Here is a 12428-nt window from a genome sequence, read left to right as displayed (position 1 = left end):
TGTAGTCAGGTGTTGGGGGTAACGGAATATCACCCAGAAACCATCTAAGACAGCTGCTCTCAAACCACACTGGGTTTCTCCAGAGCAGGGGTCCTCAAACTATGGCCCACGGGCCACATGAAAATACAAATATTGTATTTGTTCCCGTTTTGTTTTTTTTTTTACTTCAAAATAAGATATGTGCAGTGTGCATAGGAATTTGTTCAGAGTTTTTTTTTAAACTACAGTCCAGCCCTCCAACAGTCTGAGGGACAGTGAACTGGCCCCCTGTTTAAAGAGTTTGAGGACCCCTGCTCCAGAGAGTTTTCAAGTCAACCTTAAGGAACTTCCTGGGGGGCGAGAAGCCATTTCTAATCCCCACTGCCTCTGAGAAGGCCTACTTTGATGTCGTCCAAGTAGTTAGGCCCTGGACAGCATTCATTTGGAGAACATACGTCTCAAACAAAAATGAGATTTGAAAATCCCTGTTCTAAAAATCATGGGACCTGTCCCTTTCTCTAAATGCATTAACCTCAATTCCTGAATCACACGGGGTGAAAATCTGACATTGAGACATTCCTTTAGCATAGATGGATGGATGGATGGGTGGATGGGTGGATGGATGAATGGATGAGTGGATGGATGGATGGATGGATGGATGGATGGATGAGTGGATGGGTGGATGGATGGGTGGATGGGTGGATGGATGAGTGGATGGATGGATGAGTGGCTGGATGGATGGATGAGTGGATGGATGGATGGATGGATGGGTGGATGGATGGATGGATGGATGGATGGATGGATGGATGAATGGATGGATGGGTGGATGGATGAGTGGATGGATGGATGGATGGATGGATGGATGGATGAGTGGATGGATGGATGGGTGGATGGATGGATGGATGGATGGATGGATGGATGGATGTATGTATGGATGAATGGATGGGTGGATGGATGGATGGATGGATGGATGGATGGGTGGATGGGTGGATGGATGAGTGGATGGATGGATGGAAGGAAGGATGGACAGATGGATGGATAGATACAGCCCTGGCCCCAGAGTTGGGTCTTACTGACTGCTGACCAATGTATTCCCACTCTCCTTGCCACAGTTGCTGATTTAGAAATGGGTCTATAGCTCTTCTGGGGTTGGCGTGTTCAGGCATTCAGAATGCTCCCTCATTTGACACACCGTGGGGGTGCAAGTGCGGGAGAGGCCGCCGCGGGGCCAGGACGAGGGTCCGGGCCATGAAGGGGCCAGGGTTGACTGAGAGGCTGGGGCTTCACTTGGGTGTGAGCTGAGCCCCGTGGCCTTGGCAGGAGGAGCCCATGCAGGGTTCACAGAGCAGCTGCTGCGGAGGCTGTTATGGGAATTCCAGAAACTCCCAGTGAGCCCAGCAAGGATGGCTGCACCCCAGGTGCGCTCCGGGCGGGGCAGCAAGGCCTTGCGGGGTGGGGTGGGGGCAAGCTCTTGGGGGGCCAGGGCGATCGGTGGGGCAGGAAGATGGGCCCCTCATCCGCAGGCAGAGAACGGCCTCCGGGCCGGGGACCGCGCCTCTCTCCCCGGGACAGATGGTCTTACTTTTAAGGGCAGACGATGTCCTTTTGGAGTAAGCGCTCTAACCAAGGACGTAGAATAATCAGCTTTTCACACGCTCAGTCTTCAACCCCATCGTGGCCTCCCTGGGTATCTCCCCGGGTGCCTCCCTGGGCACCTCCCTGGGCGCCTCCCTGGGTACCTCCCTGGGTATCTCCCCGGGTACCTCCCTGGGCGCCTCCCTGGGCACCCCCCTCTGCCTCCACGGAGACGCGACGCGCCTGCAGGGGAGACCTTGTCCTTGAAGGGCCTGCGTAACTATTCCTCCCACTGCAGAAAGACTGCTGCTTCCAGCCGCTCAGGGAACTTGCTTTGTTGTTGTTTTTGATAGCAGCTGAGAAACTGTAAAAGTTCTAAACAACAAAAAAGGCCCAGGGTTTAACATTAGGTTACTGAGCACAAAGAATATGTTTTGTGATAAACTCAAGAAAGACTGTAAACTACTGGAATCAAAACATGCATATTTTATAAGAAGAATTATGTAATTAAGAATTGTGGTCCTGGCTGGTATGGCTCAGTGGATAGAGTGTTGGCCTGCGGACTGAGGGTCCCAGGTTCAATTCTGGTCAAGGGCACAGGCCCGGGTTGCGGACTCGATCCCCAGTAGGGGGTGTGCAGGAGGCAGCCGATCGATGATTCCCTCTCATTATTGCTATTTCTATCTCTCTCTCCTTTCCTCTCTGAAATCAATAAAAATATATTTTAAAAAAAGGAAAAAAAAGAATTTTGGACACAGATGCAAGACTCAGGGAATTAAATACGTGACATACACTTTACCATATTGTTTTCTAAAAAAAAAAATAAGTGGCATAATAAAGAAAAAAATTACATAATAAAAGAATTTCTGGAAGGTTTCCTGTTTCACTATATTCTATTAGTTTTTAATTATAATTATGTTGTTCCCGTTGCCTCAAACACCTCTCCTTTCTCTGTGAATCTATCAAATATATGTCAATTTCTCAAAGCTTAGGAATATTTTTATAACTTAATATTTTTATAACATGTTGATTATTTTTATAACCAACATATTAACCCACTACTTTTTATTTATTTATTTTATTGATTTCAGAGAGGAAGGGAGAGGGAAAGAAAGGTAGAAACATCAATGATGAGAGAGAATCATTGATCGGCTGCCTCCTGCGTGACCCCCACTGAGGATCGAGCCCCCAACCTAGGCTTGTGTCCTGACTGGGAATCGAACTGTGACCTCCTGGCTCATAGGTCGATGCTCAACCCCAGAGCCATGCCGGCCGGGCAAACCCCCTTTTTAACTGTGACTGTGCTGTGTGCAGAAGCTTTATCTTAGCTGTGCTCTGCCTCTCCTCTATAGGGAAACAATAGTAATTCACCATTGATACATATGACATATGTAACAATTAAAAAATCCGCTAACACCCACATTGTATGTGTACGAATAATTCTGAGTTCACCGTTGTCGCCTTCCTGTGCAGCGTGAATTTACAGACAACAAGCAATGGTACACACGGCAGCTCAGAGCCAGCCTGCGTTCCTGCAGAAGCGCCAGGGGGATGATCCAGACCACGCAGCTCGAGCCGTTCATTGAGTGGGTTTATGGGACTTGGCTCCTCAGGGTAAGTACTGTTTCAGGGCCTGTGCGCACCGTCTTCTTTCCCAGTGGCCGACAAGCGCCTGATAGGACGATGGGTTTCCCAGGGGCACGCCGTGAACATGCGTTGCGCTTCTAAACAGCAGACCTCTGGGACTTGGAGTTTCTGTTCATAGGAAATTTGGTGGTCATTGTAATGACATGTTCAATAAGTGAAGTGTTTAGTTAACAAACAAACAAACATATGGAGAGCCTTTGGGTGAATTCTCTTTGAAGCAGGAGTCTGGCCATTGTTGCCTGGACGCAGGAAAGCGGGCGCTTGGAAACATTCGTGGCGTCAGGTCTCGGTGGGAGCGTGTTTTTGGCTCGTGGCCTATGTTCTTTCCACGACTGAAGAGCGAAGCTTTGAGCAGGGCCACACGATAGGTGAGTGTCAAGCGGAAGCGCGTTGCGAGGAGTGCTGACTGTTCGAGGCGCAAGGAGGCCAGACCAAACCTGGAGGCAGAGGGAGCGGCTCCTGTGTGTTAAGTTCCTTTCTTGGTAAGCCTCCGTGTCTCCTTGTTTTAGGCTTTCAAGCCTTTGCCCTCACTTTATGGCATCAATCACTTTATGTTTTTCTTTTACTCTGATTTCTTTCTTTTGCACAAGTCTGATTATTTCACTCATTCATTCTAAATGTACTGGTTTCTTCCCATCTGCAAACCTTGCTCCACGCACTGGGCCTGCAGCGCTATAAGACTTCATGGAGTTCTTTTTTTTTTTTTTAACTATGTGTATCTTTTATATATATATATATATATATATATATATATATATATATATATATATATATATATATATTATTGATTTTTTTACAGAGAGGAAGGGAGAGGGATAGAGAGTTAGAAACATCAGTGAGAGAGAAACAACGATCAGCTGCCTCCTGCACACCCCCTACTGGAGATGTGCCCACAACCAAGGTACATGCCCTTGTCTGGAATCAAACCCGGGACCCTTCAGTCCACAGGCCGACGCTCCATCCACTGAACCAAACCAGTTAGGGCTTCATGGAGTTCTTGTCCTACTTTCACAGTGCCATATATATATTTATATTCTTCAATCCATAACTGGAGGGCTCATCCCTGAGTCCTTAACAGTAAAATCTCTTAACTGAATATTGTTTTAGTTTTTGTAGGTGGAGATGATCTTCATTATAATATATTTAGTAGATTCTTAAAAAGCAAAGCATCCAATTGCAGGACTTATGGAGAAAATAAATGTTTTCTAGGAAAGCCAGTGAGATTTTATGAACAGAAAATTAATTGCTCTGGAGCAAAAGAATCACCACATAAAAGTGGCTTCTTGGGACCTGAATAGACGCTTCTCCAAAGAGGACACACAGATGGCCAACAGGCATATGGAGAAGTATTCAACGTCATGGATCACCTGAGAGATGCCAAATAAGTGACAATGAGGTACCACCTCTCACCTGTCAGAATGGCTGCCATCAACAAATCAACAAAGGACAAGTGCAGGCGAGGATGCAGAGAAAAAGGAGCCCTCATGCACTGCTGGTGGGAATGCAGATGGTGCAGCCACTGTGGAGAACAGTGTGGTGTTTCCTAGAAAGAATTAAAATGGAACTGCCTTTTGACCCAGTGGTGCCATTTCTGGGACTATATCCTAAGAACCCCAAAACACCAATCAGAAAGACTGTATGCACCCCTACATTCATAGCAGCACAATTCACCATAGCTAAGATGTGGAAACAGCCCAAGTGCCCATCAGCGGACGAGTGGATGAAAAAGCTGTGGGACATCTACACCAGGGAATATTATGCTGCTATAAAAAAAAGGAACTCTTACCCATTGAGACAGCACGGAGGGACCCGGAAAGCATTGTGCTGAGTGAAGTAAGCCAGATCTCATTCACATGTGGCATCTAATGAACGAAGTAAACTGACCAACATGTATATGCACAGCCCATGACACAGACAATCGTGTGGGGAAGGCCTGGGGTGGGGTGGTGGTGGGGGGTGTGGGGGGAAAATAAGGGACATCTATAAAAAATAAAAGTTAAAATAAAAAAATAACTTAAAAATAAACAATAAAAATAAACTTGAAAAAATGATACATGATTTATTTCTAAAAAAAAATAAGAGAAATGGATATGGCAAATTAGGAAAACAATTGAAACAAACGAAACTGTACTTATAAAGTTTTTTAAAATGTAAAATAAATATGTTAACAGAAAATGTCAATGAAATGTAATAAATTCTTAACTCCAACAAAAATGATCAAGCAAAATGATCTGAAGAGCTCACTGAAGAGTTAGAGACATAGCACATTATTTCTGGGCAAAACGTCATTCCTGTAATAGAAAAACTCATAGTTACTTGATTTCTGCCACCTAGCTTTACTTCTTTTCTGAGAATAAGCCTATTAAAAATATTCTATGACCTACAGTTCAGAAGTTTAACAATTCTGCTCCCACATGAGCTAATGTGCACCCTGAGCTGGGTTTTCAGTGTTAAGGTCAAGGTGCTTTCTTTCTTATTCTTATTCTCAACTATAAATTCACATATAATTCATCACTGAATAACCCTCGCCCCAAGATAAAAGCGTTATACTACGTGGATGAGTCATGAGATAGAAGATACTGCTCTGACTTAGCTAATTTTCTTTCCTGACCTATGAAGACTTAATTATTCTTTAAAATAGTTCTTTTTGTTGTTAATCCTTGCCCAAGGATATTTTTTCCCATTGTTATTTAGAGAGAGTGGAAAGGGTAGGAGGGGGGAAGAGAGGGAGAGAGAAACATCAATGGGAGAGAGACACATCGATTGGTTGCTTCCTGCAGGGGCCCTGACGGGGGCCGGACCGAATCTGCAGCCCAGGTATGTGCACTGGACTGCCGGGAGCCGGTCCATCCTTGCTGTTTCAAGGGACCTGGCATATATGGCATACGGTTCTTAATATGTTTGCTCACCTTCTTGGCGCTGTGTTTTAACCAAGGTCACCTCTCCGAGAAAGGTTGTTTCCCCAGGTAGGGATTTTCCCCTGAAGTTAGGGAGGGAATAAAACCCCTCAACTAAGTGCCAGGCGGGTAATTAATCCCTTTAACTACGAACAATCATGCTTAAGCTACATAATCTTTTCTCCCTGGAATGGAGATAAGAAACGCTCTAACCTTTGTAATAGAGATTGATAGGATTGAATCAACTGGTATAAATACAGTTGTAACAAGAAAGACTCACTCAGAACTCAGAACACAGAACTCAGAACACAGAACTTAGAACACAGGGCTTGGAAGACAGGACCAAGAGAGACAGAGCCTAGGCACAGAACCTACACAGAACGTTCACTAGAGACAGAAGAACTTCGCTGGAGAGAGCATGGCAGGGGATCCTGGACTGAACCTGACTGCGGAGATTGGCAGGAGAACCTGACTGGAACCTGGACACTGAACCTGACTGGAGAGCCTGGACAGAACCTGGCTGGAGAACCTAGCGAGGGAACATGGCTACAGAACCTCGCTGGAAATCCGAAGCAGAACCTCTCTGGAGATCCAGACCAGAGCTTGGCTGGAGATCCTGGCTAGAGATCCTGGCTAGGCTGCTGATCAACTGAACGCTGTCTCCGTGTCATTCCTTCTTCGCCGACTCCGTCCATACCTTTGGGGACCCCTGGACCTGCTGGGGCTGGACCCCGGCACTGGACTGGGAATCGAACCCTTGATCCTTTGGTAGGTGGGCGGATGCTGTAACCACTGAGCCACTGTCCAGGGTGACTTCATTCTTCTTAAGGCCTGAGGTCATGAGGATGAATGCCAGAGCCTCAACCCGTGAGTCACAGCCCTAAGTGGCAGGAATATTTTGGGGAGTCACAGGCTAAGGCAGGAAGCGGAATATCAATGCGCTGCTGTAAACCACCATCTGATGGCGAAGCAACCCCAAGCACTTGCACCGCTGACCCCGAGGGGAAGGACCGCCGGGGGCGCGGAGCGGAGCGGACACACGACTGAGCTTGAACCTCACCGGGAAGGGCAGCCCCTGGCGGTGTGGCTCCCCCACAGGAGAACCAGAGCGATCCCCCTCTCCCTTCCCACCCACACCTGTCCCAGGCTCTTGCTCACACCCCACAGCCTCTGGGAACTGAACCCTCACACTGTGCACAGGGGCCTGTGCTCATGAGAAATGACGGGATGGCAAGCAAAGGAAGAGAAGCCGAACACAGAAGGCGTGAGGCAGGAGCTGGCGAAGCTTGGAGATGATGAAAAGCCGAGTCCAGGGAGGAGAGGAGGACGACGGTGCTGGGTGAGGGCCTCAGAGAGAAGGGGCGGGTGGAGGCTGAGGAGCAGGGGCCTGGGCCTCTGAAGGCACTGGAGGAACACGCTCCATCCAGGGAAGAACAGAGAGCGAGCCAAGCTGCTTGCAATTCCTTTCACAAAACAGTCACCCAGCCCCATGCGCGGCCGGTGCCTCTCACCGAGTTCACAGGGACCCGAGTTCACAGGGACGGCGTCATGTGTGAGACTGAATGGTGCCAGTTCTCATTGCCATCGCCAAGGCGGTCGCCCCACAGTGAGCCAAGCACCCAGGCCAGTCCTGGGCTGAGCAGGTGAATGCAGCGAGGAGTGAGGCGCAGGCTCCACGGGGAGGGACAGGCAGGAAGCAGACCAGAGGGAAAGAGGACATTCCCTCAGCCCGAGTATCTATAGGCTGCCGGGGGATCACCAGCTGCAGGGGGAGCACCAGCTGCAGGGGGAGCACCAGCTGCAGGGGGAGCACCAGCTGCCGGGGGAGCACCAGCTCACTGTGAGCTGGGGGCGGTTTTAGAGCCTTTTCCAAAGGCCCTGCCCGCATCGAGGCTCCCACCCTGTGAATGGGACACAGGCGCCAGCGATGGAGGTGCCCCCGCTTGGCCTCAGGTGCCACAGCTCTCCCTGCTGTGACTTGCGACAGTTAGGTTGGTGCAATGGGCCTCTTTAACCTGGGCTGCAACCTGCAGAAACGATAGATGCCAACAAAAATTCCCAAAGGAAAAACGCACGTTTTCCTGTGGCTCCTTTACTCTCCAAAGAGACTCTGGCTCCCAAAGGCCATGTTGTAAGAACCGTGTTTAAACCAACCACTTAGGACGAATGTGAAGCGTAGATGATGCACGTAAGTAATCAGAGCGAGAGAGAGAGAAACACAGAACCGTGTCCTTCCCAATACCTGTTCTTGGCGTCCGGGGATGCCCGCAGGGAAAACTCCAATGAACTTGTCTGCACATTTAGAAAGAATCCATGTACTGTGAAGCCAGGTCTACACAGGCACAATTATTTCTGTCCTCAGGGGTACATGCACCCTTGCCTAATGGTTTTATAAGGAAACATTCTGTTCAACGTCAAGTCTTGCATAAACAGGCATATTCAAGTGGAGATAATAGCGATGATGAGGGTTTTTAATACTTCCTTGCACTGTACAGATGCGGTGGGCGTTTCTGAAGTGACCGCTCAGTGTTCCGGCCACAGGGTATCATGTACATGAAAATCTATTTCAAAGGAAAGGGCGGCAGAAATATATCAGCTTTAAGGGATATATACAAGGTGCAGGCTGCCTCTTGAATCTGAATTTTATAAAGAAAAATGGATGTTACTGCTCAGCCATTTAAATGATTATTTTGTTTATGTTGACAGTAAAAGATGATACAATTATAGCATTCAGGGCCACGCATACATAATGAAATGTGCTCTTCGCCCTGTGTGCTGTTAGAAATACAACGCGGCCGACTTCTAAGAGGCGTTTCTGAACTCACCGCCCGCGTGTGCATCACTGTCGCCGCAGCGTCTTCCTCACGGTGACAGCGCCTGTGCGTGAGTTGGTCTGTGTCTTACCCTCCACATTTCAGTAAGTCCAGTAGAGGAATAAGACCAAAAACCTGGTTCCATGATGCAAAGGACAGCTGTGTCCTCGTGCAAAGAAGGGTTTGAAATTCTCGGGGCTCACGCAGCATCGTTGGCAGAGCTGGTGGTTCTCGGTGACTCACTGGAGGGCAGTTACCAGGGTGGCCTCACGTCTCCCTCACTGGGCTAAACGCTGGACACGCTGCTTCTGTCCCGAGCCCGGCCTCCCTCTCCCGAGAGCATCCTGTTTAGAAAACCTGCCGCTGCCCATCCTTCCTCCGTCCCTGGGACCTGGACAGCCCCGGAATGAACGTCCCCAGGTCCTGGCTGCCCAGCTGTTTGCAATGGAAACAGCGAGGACCATGGCATCCGTCTCCCAGTGGGTGTGGGGGGCAGGGGCTGGCAGGTGGATGCCCTGCTCTCAATGATGCGCCGTCTGCTCATGTGAATATACGAGAAGGCTTGCTTTCCCTTTGAGGAAGGTCAGCTAGCAAACACCACTGACCTCGGCTCCCCACCCTGCTTTTCAAACACCCCTCCCCCTGGCTTCACGGCTCACCATGGACAAGTAGTAACTGTCCAACCTTTCCAGGCTGCGCTTTCAGGCGTTCAGCGGCCCGGCGTCCACCTGCCTCTCCAGCTCCAGCGCCCGCTTCCTTCGTCACGGACGCTGAGCTACAACCTGGACGCCGGATGTTGGCGCAACGCACCGGGTGTCATGATGCTGCTATGCTTTGTGACTGTCTACTTCTGTCACTGCTTCTACCCCTCCCCCTGCTCTGTGCGGCTTTATTTTACCTTCTCTTTCTCGGCTTCGCCGTTCTTTCAAGTGCCACCTCACTCACTGAGTTTTTTGTGTGAGAAAATCCATCAGGCATGCTTACTTCTTGCTCTCTTGAATCGCCACTGTAGGTTGGCATCCTCTGCCTTTGACAAACTGTGGAATAATGCAATCTGCATGGAGAGCTCATCTCACCTCCGTCTGTCTACATGCATAGCCGGCCCAGTTCCCGACACGCCGCTCCTAAGATTTTGTGATTTCCCGAGTAACAGGGGCCTCGGACCCTGAGCTCCCAAATCCCTTTGAATTTCCCAGGCGATGGGAAGGATCAGGCTATGATTAGAAGCGTGGATGGTTCAGCTGCACCCCTATTCGCAGGAGGGGCTCATGGGAAGAGCCTGGACCTGTGATCGGCATCTGAAAGGGGGTGGGGGTGGGGGGGTCCGAGGGACTGAGCCCTGAACCTGTGAAATCCGATGTGAATTCCAGTGGAGAGTCTTGGAACTGAACTGGATCATGGGGACCAGCCAGGCCCGGAATTGCTTGCTGTGCGGAGAAGCCACGCAGCTGGCGTCCAAGTGCTGTGTGCAAGTGAAGGAGAAACAGAGGGTTGCTCCAGGACACCAACACCAAACAGCAACACCCACCTTACAAAACTATACAAACTCGCCCAGCCCGCGGCGAGGCTCAGTGGCTGAGCATCAACCTACGAACCAGGAGGTCATGGTTAGATTCTAGGTCGGGGCACATGACTGGGTTGCAGGCTCCATCCCCAGTGTGGGGCATGCAGGAGGCAGCTGACCCACGATTCCCTCTCATCATCGATGTTTCTCTCTCTCTCTCCCTCTCCCTTCCTCTCTGAAATGAATAAGAATATATTTAAAAAATAAAATAAACTTACACAAACCATAAAGAATATGTTATGCTGTCTCTGTCCAAGAAAGCACCGCATCGCAGGCGCCCTGAAGCCAGGATCTGCTTTGTTTTGCTCCCCGCTCATGCCACCCTCCCCTTTAATTATGATATTATCTTGCCAACCTCCCCTTATAATTATGATATTACTAGCGGCCCAGTGCACCGAATTCATGCCGGGGGGGCGGGGAGTGAGAGGGGATTTCCTCAGCCTGGCCTGTGTCCTTTCACAATCCAGGACCCCTCGGGGGACAATGGGCCTAAACCGGCAGTCGAACATCCCTCTCCCAATCCGGGACGCTGCGTGCACCAGTGACCATTCTTTTCGTACAAGTGAAAGGCATCTTGCTGCTGTATGGACAGCTACACATTTTTGCCCTGATTATAAAAAGTATACATAACATGATCCTTCTGAGGCAGTAGTACCATTTTCCCCATCTTCTGGGTGGAAAAACTGAAGCAGAGAGAAGTTAAGTAATTGGCTTTGTTACACAGTTATAAGTGACAGAATCAGAGCTGACCACAAAATGTGCAAGCCAGTGTCCATGCATGTCATTGTTGCATCATCCTGTTTTTTCAGTGTTAGAGCAGCCTTTCCAGGTTTTAATTTTTAAATCTAAGAGACAGTTCCCAATATATAGGGTAGAGTCCCTAGGCCTGACTGGCAATTGGGGCCATCTATGGGTGACTGGTGGACAGGCTGATCGGGGCCCCCTGCTGGCACCTGCCTTGGCTGGCGACCTGGCCCCACCTGCCGGCTGCCCCCTCCCCCCCCATCACTGCCACCGGTCGCCTCCCTCTCGGTGGGCAGATGCTCAATGCAGGACTGCCTCCCAACCAAGGTCAGCTCCTGCATGGAGTGTCTGCCCCCTGGTGGTCAGTGTGCATCATAGCGACTGGTCATTCTGCTGTTTGGTCGATTTGCATATTAGGGTTTTATTATATAGGATTTTGTACAGGATGTCGTACAGGTCTGCTGACCTGAACAGAACCCGGGGCACAGCTTGTCTCAGGTGAAAGCTGCCCCCTTCTCTCCTTGTTGCATCAGTTCCCTACATGCCAGACGAGCTGTGAATTTTAGAGTCGGGAGGGGGGTGTCTCTGAGCAGACACCGTGGCCGTGGGCTCACATTGCACTGGGCGCTGGCAGGACCTGAAGATGCCAGACTGTGCTTTCCTCCCCGCTGCTCCGCCAAGGGCTCGATGTGGGACTGCTAAGCCGAGCCAAACAGGCAGGAAAAGCAGCTCCCGGCCCTCCGATGCCGTGGAGACGAGGCCACGGGGAACCTGCCTTAGAGGGTCACGCCGTGCTATTGCGTAAACAGGCGCCAGCTCAGTGTCTGGTGAAGATGTAACATTATTATTGTTATTGTCATAGAGGAAAGTCCTGGGAACATCATAGCACAGTTTTAAAATAACTTGGAAAGTGGGATAAAGAATGTGGTCAAAAATGTTGATATTGGACTAGGAGTCCAGAACATCATAATTGTAGCTTGTGTTTAATTTTCATGAAAGAGCCTAAAATCTGGTGCTGAAATTCTTAAATATAAATATAAATATAAATATAAATATAAATATAAATATATGTAAAAGTCACTGTGAGGACTGCTATCCTCAATGTAAGGGAGGCTACAGAATGGCAGCATTTACTTGTTTCTGCTAAACTTTCTCGAAACTCATTTCATTCAGCTCCGCCCTCCTCCACACAGACTTCCTTATTAGCAT

Source organism: Myotis daubentonii, chromosome 7 (genome assembly GCF_963259705.1).
Source record: "Myotis daubentonii chromosome 7, mMyoDau2.1, whole genome shotgun sequence".
In the NCBI taxonomy this organism is placed as follows: domain Eukaryota; kingdom Metazoa; phylum Chordata; class Mammalia; order Chiroptera; family Vespertilionidae; genus Myotis; species Myotis daubentonii.
This window is presented reverse-complemented; position numbering follows the sequence as displayed.